The sequence below is a fragment of the Aquarana catesbeiana genome, linkage group LG03 (assembly GCF_042186555.1).
Source record: "Aquarana catesbeiana isolate 2022-GZ linkage group LG03, ASM4218655v1, whole genome shotgun sequence".
NCBI classification, from domain to species: Eukaryota; Metazoa; Chordata; class Amphibia; order Anura; family Ranidae; genus Aquarana; species Aquarana catesbeiana.
In genome coordinates, this window is record NC_133326.1 from 418,159,465 (window position 1) to 418,172,239 (window position 12,775).

The 12,775-nt window shown below is 39.3% G+C and overlaps 1 protein-coding gene across 4 annotated transcripts in view; it reads left to right on the top strand.

Moving 5' to 3' along the window:
- Positions 1-12,775, top strand: part of FBXW11 (F-box and WD repeat domain containing 11) — a 637,027-nt gene that overhangs the window by 583,710 nt on the left and 40,542 nt on the right. For 3 of the 4 annotated variants that reach the window (XM_073620746.1, XM_073620749.1, XM_073620750.1), the window contains one exon: positions 2,411-5,132. The exons of the other annotated variant lie outside the window; for it this stretch is intronic. The gene's annotated coding sequence lies outside the window, so the exon portion shown is untranslated. Of the gene's footprint in view, positions 1-2,410; positions 5,133-12,775 lie in introns of those variants that run through there. 4 annotated transcript variants of the gene reach the window in all.

Here is a 12,775-nt window from a genome sequence, read left to right on the forward strand (position 1 = left end):
TTGTTGGCATGACTGTACACGTGCCTTCTTGAGGTGGACGACTTTTGAGGAAGAAAAATCCTGACTATGACCCTAAGAACACCATCCCTACAGTCAAGCACGGAGATGGAACCATTATGCTAATGGGCTGTTTCTCTGCTAATGGTACAGATTGACTTTGCTGCATTGAGGGGTATTTATTGTATTGTAAAATCTTGGATGGGAAACGTCTTCTCTCAGCCGGAACACTGAAGATAGGTAATGGTTGGGTCTTCCAACATGACAATGACCCAAAACATACCGCCAAGGCAACAAAGGGGTGGCTCAAGAAGAAGCACATTAAGGTCATGGAGTGGCCTAGTCAGTCTCCAGACCTTAATCCTATAGAAAATTTATGGAGGGAGTTGAAACTTCAAGTTGCCAAGCGATAGCCAAGAAACCTTAAGGATTTAGAGAATATCTGTAGAAGAGTGGACCACATAAGGTCCATGCAACAGAGCAGATCGGAGTTATTTCGTCGATACTATGAGTCGTTTTTTTCAATCCCCCTCACCCTGATCCTGCCTCTGACGACTCCGCTAGGGTGACGGCTATTCAGGACTATATTCAGAGATCCAGTCTTCCTTGTCTGTTGGACGAGGACTTGGCTGCGCTGGAGGAACCTTTTATGGCGAAGGAACCCTGTCTATAGCGCGTACGCAAGAAGGCTAGGCCCCTTGCCCTGATTGTTATTCCCACCTATATTACAAAACTTGGTGACCTTTTGACACCACATTTCATTTCAATGCTTATAATGCAGCAGGCACAGGGGTCTCTTCCCGGATGACACATTACACGCTCACTTAGTTATTGCGAAGGAAGGGAAAGATCCACTACATTGTCAAAACTATTGCCCGATCTCCCTTCTGAACCCCAAACTTTTCACCAAAATCCTTGCGTCGCGTCTGATTGAATTGATCCCCCAGTTAGTCCACTGGGGTTTGTTCCTACGAGGGAAGCCTGCGATAATACAACCAAGGCAATTAACCTAATCTATACTGCTCAGGCCCCAAGGATCCCCATTTCGCTCCTTTCGACCGATGCCGAGAAGGCGTTCGATAGGGTGAGTTGGGTCTTCTTGACAGAGACCCTTAGGCATATACAGTATCTCACAAAAGTGAGTACGCCCCTCATATTTTTGTAAATATTTTATTATCTTTTCATGTGAGAACACTAAAGAAATGACTGCTACAATGTAAGGTAGTGAGTGTACAGCTTGTATAACAGTGTAAATTTGCTGTCCCCTCAAAATAACTCAACACAAAGCCATTAATGTCTAAACCGCTGGCAACAAAAGTGAGTACACCCTTAAGTGAAAATGTCCAAATTGGGCACAATTAGCCATTTTCCCCTCCCCAGTGTCATGTGACTTGTTAGTGTTACAAGGTCTCAGATGTGAATGGGGAGCAGGTTTGTTAAATTTGGTGTTATTGTTCTCACTCCCCTGGAGCTCCACTTTAATGGTTAGACGTGCTTGGTAGTGAGCACAGTTGTGGCTAGCTAAGCTCTCCTGCCCTCAATTGTAAGGTCGAACATCACTAGATCAGAGGTTGGAATGTGTAATAAAGTAAATGTACACAGATTTCTATGCTACAAACCCAAAGGTTGTTTTATCTAAAATCTTCAGACATCTATAGGGATTGACATTGAATTCTGATGCATATGGGAACCTGTTTTGGGCAGAGGGGTACATATGCTTTAGGAGCTTAGGATTTGCCCTTCAAAACATATACAGTATTTTGAATGTCGCATTTGCTTTTAGAATCTTGGAAGGAATTTTAGCAGATATTCCAGGAGAATTCAAATTTGAGTGTTTTATTTTTAAGGTCCTTTTCACATGGGGTGGACTCCATCAAGTGGATCTACCTGCTCAGCAGAGGATCTGTCCGCTGATCCCAGCTGTTCTCTATGGGGGTGTCGGATGGAAACGGACCGCCTGTCTGTTTCCATCTGGCTGTCATCCAGTCCGCTAGACCAGTGATGGCAAATCAGATGTTTTGGAACTACAAGGTTCGCCATCAAAACACTAGACGGAACTGTTCCCCATCCGTCTGTATTTGGCTGATCGGATTCAGCTGGGAGTAAACACACATGTCCATTTGCATCCACCTCCCCATAGAGAACAGTAGGTGGTCCGATTGGGTCCGCCTGAAAAACGGCAAATCTGATCAGTCCACTGGTGTGAAAGGAGCCTAAAGTAGCGTGAAAATTTGTTTTTGTTTTTTTGGATGTGTGAAACCTGAATAAGTCGGTCAATGCACCCACAAGTACTTGAATTCCAAATGGTCACAGTTCCTTTTTTTTTTAGATCAAAGATGCAAAGAAACAAGTAGAAAATGTAGAACGTCTCGGTTAACTTTCCACAACTCTGATTTGTTATATTTATTCCTAGGGACTAGCTGTTCTGAACTACTGTACTGGATATGTGGATATGGCTAGAAGCTCATGTACAAGTAATTATCGGAAATAATGGTGCCGCACTGAAGAAAAGATGAATCTTTAGCCATCCTTTAAATAATCTTATCCTGCGTACTGCCGGCTACTAGAATTTACCACAATCTAATGAACAACTTGATGAAATTATGTTCTTAAAACTTCATTGGAAAACCCGGAGGTGAACCTGTACATTTTAAGAAGTGAGCAATTGCTGAAAGAAGTTTTGAAATGATGCAACTGCATTTGTTTTGCACTTGGTGACTTTCATGAAGAATGTTTTCAAATAGTGCGGGTGCCAAACATATCCAAATTGTACTATGTGTTTTTTTTGTTTTGTTTTTTTTTTCTAAACCCTTAAACACAGCATATTTTTGTTTAGCATGTATATGGTAACTAATTAAAATATATGCCAATTAATGCTATTTTTGGAATACTTTTAGTGTTGTACACATATACCATTGTGTTAATTGGTTGACAACGATTGTTTTTGCAGCAGCTGTGTATTTTTTAAGAGTCCTGGTTAGTGTTTGTCTTAATAGTAAACAATATAAAAAAGTGCATAATTATTATGCGCCAAAACCCTCTAGTTTGTCCCACTGTGAGATTGTTACAAAAAAATAGGAAATGATGAGCTGTAAACTGAAAATACCCTGAAAGTGGATCTGTCACTGAAACATTAGAGCCAATCATTCTTTATTTATGGTCTGTTACAGAAGTGTATATTTCATGGTTACTTTTTTTATGATGGCTGTCACCATCTGAAAAATTGCATCTTTCAAATGATGTGGTCTCTGCAGTAATCTAGTCTAGATGGCCTTTGTATTTAAATACACTATGTAACATTTTAATATATATTAAGGCTGATTTATAAGAACTAATATAATGGAAAGTAGTGGTGGTGGCAGCATAGTAAACAATCTGAATTTTGCTTTGTTTCTGTAATGAATAATAGAAACGAGAAACCAAGAGCCCCAGTTTTAATAAATTAAATTAGTTTCCAGAGTGAAAACGTGAATGTGGTAAACCTGACTGAAACAAGTTTCTGTAGGAGCTATAACCTGTGTCTTATTATATGGACTGATTCAAGAATATGTTATTTATGCACCACAGAAAGTTCTGTTTCATCTACAAATTGCATTGGAATAATATATTCTGTTAATCCTGTGTTATTTATATGTGAATCACATGCAAGAATTTTAGCCTATATTACTCACTATTTATAGTCCTGAAATAAAATGTGATGCAACCATTCAAATTGTTTGAGAATACAAGAGTTAGAATTACGTTTCTTTTTTGTGAAACCAGAACGTACAGAAATCCCAGTATTGGGATACAGTATTGATACGTAGAGAAAATATAATTTTGGAATTCTTGCTCTGTTGATGGGGTGGCAGTTGCACTTTAAAGTGGATAATATTGACAGTATTCCAGTACATGTAAACCTTTTAACAAAAAAAAGTGTTTAGTTTATGTTCCTAATTTGTGCCAAAGTTATTTACAACCAACCATTTTATGTAATTGTGTTTTAAATTAACTTTTGAGGTTCAAGTAAATTCATTTTGATAACTTTGAGCATGCTGATTTTCAGCAATTTTTGAATTAAAACTGTCTATTTCCTGGTAATTCTGTTTATCTTGAATTTGTTTTTGATTAAAGTGTAGAAAACTTTTGCATACACATGTGAATAGGTTATTAATATGCCATTAATATGTATATTCTAAATACTACTTAACTGCCTTACAACTTTAGCGGTCGCAAAGCACACTAAAGATGTAAAGTAATATCTGTAAAATAGAGTTCCTGAGGTTCTCGCAATGTATATAAGCACAAATATGTATTATGCTTTAAGTATTTGATGTCTAAAAGTTGAATGTTTCAACTAGGATAACTGTTATAGTCATCCATCTTAAGCACACCATTGTAATGCCCACAATGCTTTTATGTGTGGGTATAGCAAGCTCTGTGCTTGAAGAGTAGATTATTTTTTTACATTAGGCAAACTTCTACCAGTGCTCCTAGTGAATTCTATCCTGACTGTTGGTAATGTCCAGTAAAACTGTTGGCAACTGTCATCAGATAATACTTTTTATCTGTGTAAAATGTGTTTCCTCTAACTCAGATTTCTAAATATGGCACATTTTGCATCTAATACTTATACATAACTTTTTTTTTTTTTCCCTTGACATTGGTACTTTAAAATGTTTTTGACTGTTGGGACCACTCTTCTGCTCCGCCCATGTTTTGTTTTTAAGAGCCTCAATCTCAAACTTTGCTTGCAGTGCCACCTGCATGCTTATTCTGAAATTGCAAACCAATTGTTTGGATGTGAGCCAGGTTACTGAGTGTGGGTATAACAAATGTCAGCAACAGAATGACAGCCCCATTACTTCTTCCGAAATCCGTTGAAAGGATTTTCGCTACTTTTGTAAGTTTTTGTTCCAGCTAAACACCACAAGAAACATGTCATGTTTAATAGTCAGAAAAGCCAGTGCGTCTGCTTCATTGGTCAGAAAGGGGTACTCTTTATGGACTAGGGAGGGGGGAATCTCAGCCCTGATGAAGTAAATCAGATTATAAAGATGCATAGATTAATTTAGAACTAGGAGAAAATTGCAAGATGAGCCTGAACACATCTGGAAAAGGGAAATATAAAAGCTTTAAAGCGTAAATTACTGGGTGGGCGTGCAAAGCTTAGAATTCTTCAAGGGGGAACTTGATCTTTTTTCAAGATGCATTTTAGCTGTAGGACAAATCTGCGGCTGCAGAAACAATGAGACTAAAAACTTGTTTTTTTTTTTTTTTAACGTGTCTTAAAAATGTTGCAATTGAGTTAAAAAAAAATTGTGTTTTTTTTTTTTTTTTTTGTTTTTTTGTTTTTCCTATGCCATTTAAAGGGTAACTATGTTTTCAGATAAACCATGCTTGACATGCCTCTATCATCCTCTCCAATAACAGATTGCTCTTACAGGTTTGAAATGCCACATCATTTAACAAACAACTGTTTAAAGGATAGCTATTCTTTCAGGGAAAGAAGCCTAACAAACCTCCTTTTCCTCCCTATTAATGACATATGTCCTGAAATAGACCTTAAATTGTTGCATCACTAATGTCCAAACAACCAAGGCCTACAACTGGATGTTTGGCTTTTTTTTCAATAGGCCAGCTAGTTAATAGTTCTGTGCCCAAACTGGGCATAGAAGGATGCAATCCTGCATCCTTCATTTATATTTTTTGCCATACAGGTTTGGTAATGCTGTCCAGCTGAGTCACAGAAGCACTAAAACGCCTTTTAGTCTTGGATAGGGTGCGGTGTATAGACGTGAGTGATGCACTGAATGGAGGTCTGCTTTGATGCATGGGGAAATGTGTAAATGATAGGGAGTGTGAGGCAGCATGTTAAGCTTGGTTTATCAAAAAGTTTACTTCTCCTTTGAAGAACAGTTGGTTAATTAGTTACATTTCAAACAGGTATGAAGAGCCTCCAAACGTTTTGTGCTCTTATCACTTGTGTAAAATGTGAAGCAGTTTATACAAGCTGCTTCATTCAGTATACTCAACCAATCTTTTACAGAGTTTAAAGAACATTGCAGTAAATATGGTATATATAATGCTTGTCTTTAAAGATACATGTATCCCCTTGAAACTTGTTTGAATACAGTTTCAATATTGTTTGTGACCCCTACAAGTTTTTTTTTTATATCCTGTATATGTTAAAATTCTGGCTGCATTTTCAATATTTTGCTAACTACTACTGGGCATAAACTAAAAATATAACTCTAAGCACTGGAATTCTCCTGTGTTTTTTTGCTATTTCAGCATATATGTATGAATAGCTTATTGGAACTGTACATATATTGTTTATCAAAAGCTTTGTACTGTGGAATGTGCTTAATAAAAAAAAAACTGCTTAAAATAGCAACATTAAAGTGTTAGTGGTTTTTATTTTTATTAAAAAATGATTAGATTTGATCCTAATCATTTGATTGGGCTTCAGTAATAACATGCCCTTGGGCTCCTTGTTCCTACCATATTTCTTGAGTAGTGCTACCCAGCTGTGTGTAGTCGGTATTTTGAACAGCTAAGAGGATGTGATTTGGGGTTTTTATTTATCTAGGTTTTGGAGTGCTGAGACAGTCTGTTTCAAAGGTCTATCAGACAACCATATCCATACTTGCAGTGCATCCGGAAAGTATTCAGTGCTTCACTTTTTCCACATTTTGTTATGCCTTATTCCAAAGTAGATTCATTTATTTTCCTAAACATTCTACAAACTATACCCCATAATGACAACGTGAAAGAAGTTTGAAATCTTTGCAAATTTATTAAAAATAAAAAAGAAACTCAGATGTACATAAGTATTCACAGCCTTTGCTCAATACTTTGTTGAAGCACCTTTGACACCAATTACAGCCTCAAGCCTTTTTGGGTATGAGGCTACAAGCTTGGCACACCTATTTTTGGGCAGTTTCTCCCATTCTTTGGAGGACCTCTCAAGCTCCATCAGTTTGAATGGGGAGCGTCGGTGCACAGCCATTTTTCGGGTCTCTCTCCATGGATGTTCAATCAGGTTGGAGTCTGGGCTCTCTGGCTGGGCTACTCAAGGACATTCATAGAGTTGTCCCGTAGCTACTCCTTTGTTATCTTGGCTGTGTGCTTAGGGTTGTTGTCCTGTTGGAAGCAGACCTCCCCCCCCACGTCTAAGGTCCAGAGCGCACTGAAGCAGGTTTTCCTCAAGGATTTCTCTACATTTATCTTTCCCTCAATCCTGATTAGTCTCCCAGTTCTTGCCACTGAAAAACATCTCCACAGCATGATACAGCCACCACCATGCTTCACTGTAGGAATTGTATTGGCCAGGTGATGAGCGGTGCCTGGTTTCTTCCAGACATGACACTTGCCATTCAGGCCAAAGAGTTCAATCTTTGTTTCATCAGACCAAAGAATTTTGTTTCTCATGGTCGGAGAGTCCTTCAGGTGCCTTTTGTCAAACTCCAGGCGGGCTGTCAAGCCTTTTTACTGAGTGGCTTCCGTCTGGCCACTCTACCATACAGGCCTGATTGGTGAAGTGCTGTAGAGATGGTTGTTCTTCTGGAACATTTCCTCTCTCCACAGAAATGCTGGAGCTCTGTCAGAGTGACCATCGGGTTCTTTGTCCCCTCCCTAAGGCACTTCACCAATCACTAAGTTTACCCTGACGGCCCGCTCTAGGAAGAGTCCCGATGGTTCCAAACTTCTAACATTTAAGGATGATGGATGACACCGTGCTCATTGGGACCTGCAAAAAATTTCTGTACCCTTCCTTAGATTTGTGCCTCAATACAATCCTGTCTCAGAGGTCTACAGACAATTCCTTGGACTGCACTTCAGCACATAGATAGCATTAGTGTATTTAACTGCTTGATGGGCTTATTTTGGGTCTGGCTGGTTCACATGTATGTGTTTTGGCGGCCCACATTTGCGCAGGCACAGTAGCCTATTCATTTGACTCGGCTGCCATGCCTGCATTTCCTGCCAAAAAAAATGTGCATGCATCATGTAATAGGCTATGCACACCTATGCCCGTCAAGCAGTGAAATACAGCACTGTCTATCCATTCTACTTTTGCACCATGTGACTTACCTGCAGTTCCTGCACTGGCAAACTTGCTCCGTTTTTAGATGTTTAGGCCACACTTGTTGCATGGTGCAAAAGCAGAATGGATTTCAAGGCCACTGCATTTTTAAAATGCTGAAAGCACCTTTTTTTCTGCAGAAAATGGAGGCATGACAGCCCATTCAAATGCATGGGCTGCTGTGCCTGCGCAAATGTGGGCCGCCAAAGCACCTATATGTGAATGTGTGATGTGACAATGGCTGCAATGTAATGGAGTGCTGTGACATGAAAAAATGCATGGGGGGGGCAAAAAAATGTTTGCCCAGGCCCAAACCATATTAAAGACGGCCCTGAGTGTAACTAAAGGCAAAACATCAATTCCTCAAAAGTTGGGCCGCTGCATAAAATCGACATAAAAACAGAATGCAATGATTTGCAAATCAAATTAACCCATATTTTTTTCATACATCATGGGACACAGAGTCAGGCTACTATTCATTACCTACTGGGTTATACTGCATTATTAGGTGAATGGACACTGGTAGAACAAAGGTCTTTAGACAGGAAGCTATCCCCTATATAACCCCTCCCATACAGGAAGTACTTTAGTTTTTTACCAGTGTCTGCAAGGTGGATGGCACGGTTTGTGTGAGCTCTGGGTCTCTAATACCACAAAGGGTTCCAAAAATGAATTAAGGGATTGACCGATCGGATCCATTTGACACAGGCTTTTATGCTTAGATATATGGTACCCCAGCCTTGCAAAGAAGATTCAAGATCCTGCAAAGTTTTGCCTGTAACGTGGCCTCTGAGTGCTGGACCCTGAGGAGTGGAAATCCTGGACACTACAGCGCTAAGACATTTCCTGCAGGGTGCTGTACAGGTCCAAGGGAGTGGACCCTAAACAGGAAAGGGTACCCAGTCCTTGAAGGTCCAAAAGACAGGAACCCGCCATGAAATGAAGGGTGAAGATCGGGCCCTTAGCTTCTAAGTGGCCCTGCGCCTGGGCGGGTAAGTGAAACACCTTTGTTTTATTTATAAAAAGAAAAAAGTGTAGCGCTAAATTGTGCTAATGGGCATTAATGTAAACATTAATATAAACCTTAGTGTAAGACACCCGTGTATACATTTATCACATTAATGTGGACATCAATGTGAACCTCAGTAAAAAACACACGTGTATACATCTATATTCGGTCTTGCTGGAATAATTAAGTGAAATGTAATAACACCATAAAAACAAAGATCTGGTGAAATAAGTTATCTATTATAACAAGCTCTGTGTGAAACACCAATGTGTACATCTGTACTAGGACCTGCTACTCATGCAAGCCTGGTATAATTACTAACAGTCACCAAATATATAAAACTTTAGTGGTCTGAAGATTATTGCAATAATCCACTATAAATTAAATATTACAAACTATATGTATGTAATCAAAAAATCCCAAAAGCTTCCACCAAAAACCATGTGCAAAACAAAATTGAGGTGGAATTGGAAAACAAGTCTCTGGGGTATAGACCAGTTCATTCAATCAAAGGCATGTCCGGTAAGGGCATTTTATATTATTTCCTGCCTTATTGAATGTTTGAAAAGTCTACTGGGATACCACTGCGAGGTGCATAGCCTTGCTCCAGGATACATGCCTTTGATTGAATGAACTGGTCTATACCCCAGAGACTTGTTTTCCAATTCCACCTCAATTTTGTTTTGCACATGGTTTTTGGTGGAAGCTTTTGGGATTTTTTGATTACATACATATAGTTTGTAATATTTAATTTATAGTGGGTTATTGCAATAATCTTCAGACCACTAAAGTTTTATATATTTGGTGACTGTTAGTAATTATACCAGGCTTGCATGAGTAGCAGGTCCTAGTACAGATGTACACATTGGTGTTTCACACAGAGCTTGTTATAATAGATAACTTATTTCACCAGATCTTTGTTTTTATGGTGTTATTACATTTCACTTAATTATTCCAGCAAGACCGAATATAGATGTATACACGTGTGTTTTTTACTGAGGTTCACATTGATGTCCACATTAATGTGATAGATGTATACACGGGTGTCTTACACTAAGGTGTATATTAATGTTTACATTAATGCCCATTAGCACAATTTAGCGCTACACTTTTTTCTTTTTATATTTATCTACACAATTTGTCAAATTGGTGGTGTTGGCTGCTTAACATATCACGTGGGCGCAGCAGTTCCCCCTTCATTATTCATATTCACACCTTTGTTTTATTGTGGGGTGTCCCAGTGATTGTAACAATCAGTCAAGCTAGCTAAAGGCTAGACATCTATGTGCGGTGACCATCCGGGGGAGTTCTGGGCTAACTGTGGGTGTTTGCAAATTGTACCTTTTTCGCTTGTGTCTGGCTGTTTTTTACCTCTATGATGGCGCACTACGGTGCGCCATTTCACCTTGGTTCGCCATGACGCATGTGCGTTCTAGAGTGCCGCTGGGCTCAGCAGTGTGTTTGGCCTAGCCTTTATCTGGGTGCACGAATATTTGCATCGTAAGCGAATACAGTCACGCCCACTCTCCGCGACCGCGCACATGCGTGCACACTCATGGAACGTTCCGGAGCATACCCAGCTTATTTAGGCTGTGTATGCCCCAGAGTCTCCTTGTCTGGAGCAGGAATGGCTGAGGATAGGGAAGAGCTTAAAGCTCAGGATTCGGTGGAGTGCCCAGCAGATGAGTCTGCTTCTGAGTAATCTGAACAAGAAGATATCCACTCGATGTCTGCTCTGTCACAGAGCTTTCTGATCCTGACTGACCAAAATGGTTTGTTCTGCCTTTAAGTTGCCTCTTGCAGAGGTGACTGAGCCCCCCTGGTCCTTTTTGGGATATCTGAGACCTTTTCAGGTCACACAGACTTTCTAGATACACCCCTGTTGGAACAGGCAGTGTATGCTAATTGAAAACATCCTGACAGGACTTTTTTGCCTCCTGAAAGGTTTTCTCTTTTATATCCCATGGATGAAAAGTTTGTTAAAAAATAGAGTATGCCAGCTGTAGATGCAGCGGTCTCTTCCTTAAACAAGAACTTAACTTGTCTGGTAGATAACGCACAGGGCTTGAAAGGCCCTGTTGACAAGAAATTGGAGTTACTATTAAAGGCTTCCTTTTCTTTGGCCAGTTCAGCTATTCAGCCAGCTGTTGCAGCAATTGGTATTTGCCAGTCTGTAAAGGATCAAGTCAAACGGCCGGATAGGCCTAAAAAGGAGGATGATCTGCCTGAAAGTAAGACAGATATTCCTTGACCGCTGTGTTTTGCTGTTGATGCTTTAAAGGATTCAATACAGCAGGTTTCTCGTCTGGCTCTCTTGTCTATACATACGCGCAGACTTTTTATGGCTTAAGAACTGGTCAGCCGAGCTTCCTTGTAAAAAGTTATTGGCAGGTTTCCCGTTTCATGGGGACCGTTTATTCGGTGATCACTTGGACAAATATATCCAAAAGATTTCCGGAGGGAAGAGTTCTTTACTTCCTGTGACGGACTATAGCAAGACACCCGGTACTAAACGGCATGGTGGACACACCCCTTTGGGGTCATTAATAGACAGACCAAAGATCGAGGTATAAAAGATATACATTTGTTAAGAAATCACAGTAGTAAACTTGTATAAAAAATGCATGATACATAAAAACAATATCTGATACCCAATGTGATACAATTGTATGAGCTAGTCACTGTCCTGGTTCAGGGTGGACTAGTGGAGGTCAATGCGGTATATAACACCTTACATGTTACGGACTACAAGTTTTAGTTATGGGTTCAGATGCAGATTTTCTACAATAAAGAGAATATACACATAATACAATATTAATATTGAGTAATAAAGATCAATACTGTTTTAACTGAGAAACTTTACATTGATTTGACCTAGCATGTATTGTCAGAAAATTGGATGAATTGCTTACATAGTGTTATTATTTCTGATTGGGACTCTAAAACAAAAGTTAATACTGCAGCTGCAGGAACAGGACGCAATCACTGTGTTTAAAATGTCCGTTCAGTGCCAGAATGTATTATTACATGTTATTTTATACATAAATAAGAAAGGGGTGGTGTGAGATGTTGTTAAAAACTAACAAAAAGAAATATATTATTAAAAGCTAGCAAATAGAACAATTGCAAGAGTAAAACCTTGAGAGGGAAGGGGGGAGTAGAGACAGAGAACTTCTAGTAGAAGATGTGTCTGTGTGTTAGGTGAAGGTTACAGAACACATTTCAACAATGCAAACAAAATGGAGTCTCTTGTGCTTAAATGAACAATACAGTGAATGTCCATGTCAATAGTAAGTCACTTCATATAGAACTGATCAGAAGGGAATAGGATAACCACTCATGGAACACTCTCCAAGGAACATCAATCTCAGGGCCAAAACAGGGCAAAACTTGCTTCACTACGAGGTCTCAAGCCAAGTGGAGCCAAATAGCTCCTGCTTAACCACTTCAATACAGGGCATTTATACACCCTTCCTGCCCAGACCAATTTTTAGCTTTCAGCACTCTCACACTTTGAATGCCAATTACTCAGTCATGCAACACTATACCCAAACAAAATTTTTATCATTTTTTACATACAAATAGAGCTTTCTTTTCTTTTCATTTTTTGCGACATAAGTGAAAAAAGAGCGAAAATTTTGAAAAAACACTTTTTTTTTTTTAGTTTCTATGATAAAATTTTATAAGTCATTTTTGTTCAT